We start from the raw sequence: 1,438 nt of genomic DNA, 5'->3' as shown, positions 1-1,438 counted from the left end.
CTCCCAATGGAATGAAGGCTTTTGATCTCCTTCCCTTGAAGCCTAGCTTGGTGGCTGCATCTGTGATAAGTCAGCGCCACTGAGCCTGGCTAGTGCTCTTAGGAAATGTGTGTATAGGACTCTTCTGTGGCTTTCAAATGAATGGAAAGTGCAAACTTTCTGGGTAGGGCAAGGCATTTGGGGTGCAATATCCTATTAACTGGAAATGAGGGCAGGCCACCTCTGGACTATAGAATGGTGGGCAGTTAAGGACGTGGCAGGGACGGTCCAGGAGGGAAAGCCACACGGCAAGATTCACTGGACACTGAGAGCCATGGTGGGTGATGAATCCCCTGGAGGCCGTCAGCTGGACCAAAGGCTGTCTCTGTGTGCTTGGAAGAATGAACAATTTGTATATTGTTAAGTGGGACTCCATTTAAACAGAGGTTAAATCTACCCATTCTTATAGAAAACCAAGCCCAAGCAAGCAATATCAGGGAGAGCAAACTGCTGGCATATAAGCCAGCACTGCTCTTCTGGTGCCCATTCTAGACATCACTAATCTATTGCGGCATTCTTCACAGAGAGTCCCAGCTTCACTCACATGTCCTGTACCACTATGTACTGGTGTGGGATGAGTCCATCTACGCCATTGTGCCGGCCCTCCCACCAGTCCTCCGAGGCGCGGTGGTACAGGAACAGTGAGGCCCCCTTCTTGAAGGACAGCTCACGTGGGGACCTCCCCATGTAGTCAAACTTGGAAATAGCCTCGATCTGCTCCACTTCTGGAAGGAAAGTAAAGGAAAGAGCATCCTTGGTCAGTAGAAGGGCATCCTGGGTGCCTTACTCAGATGGCCCTGGCTTCTATGGGGAAGGACAGACAGCACACCTGGTGCGAACATGTGGGCTGGGGCTCAGGACACCAGGATTCCAGGCTCAGGAAGTCCGGGTTCTAGGCTCAGATCCACCCTCTACTCTGTGACCTCAGGCATGCCACCAAACCTCCCAAATGTAAACTGGAAATGGACATACCAGGTCTTTATTTTCCACTGTCCCTCTTGCTCTCTGTTTTGAAATGCTCAATTAAAACAATATCTTTAAAAAATCTTATTATTCCATAACACAAGTTTTATCTCCATGTTTCCACGAACCCCTTCCCTCTTTGTTCACTTATGATACTTTCAGTGGTTCTTAACCTTTTGGGAGGTCAAGCAAATGGTGTATATGTAGACCCCCATCTGCAAAATGTGGTTCCCAGACTCTTCAAAGTTCATTGCTAAGGGGTGAATTGTGCCTCTCCCCCAAAATTCATGTGCTGAAGCCCTAACCACCAAAGTGACTATATTTGGAGATAGTGCCTTTAATTAAGGTAACTGAGGTGATTAAAGTTAAATGAGGTCATAAGGGTGGGGCCCTGATCCAACAGGACCCCCTTTATAAGAAGAGAGATGCCAGAGAT

General features: G+C 48.1%; 1 long non-coding RNA gene across 1 annotated transcript in view; it reads right to left on the bottom strand.

Moving 5' to 3' along the window:
- The window catches only part of LOC103258516, a 3,948-nt gene extending 3,285 nt beyond the window's left edge, over nt 1-663 (bottom strand). Inside the window, exon 1 of the long non-coding RNA XR_504188.1 lies at nt 584-663. This is a non-coding gene — a long non-coding RNA (uncharacterized LOC103258516). The remainder of the gene's footprint in view (nt 1-583) is intronic.
- Between the last annotated feature and the right edge of the window lie 775 nt (nt 664-1,438).

Source organism: Carlito syrichta, unplaced genomic scaffold (assembly GCF_000164805.1).
Source record: "Carlito syrichta isolate Samal-C Ts95f unplaced genomic scaffold, Tarsius_syrichta-2.0.1 Scaffold83245, whole genome shotgun sequence".
Lineage (NCBI taxonomy): Eukaryota > Metazoa > Chordata > Mammalia > Primates > Tarsiidae > Carlito > Carlito syrichta.
This window is presented reverse-complemented; position numbering and strand designations above follow the sequence as displayed.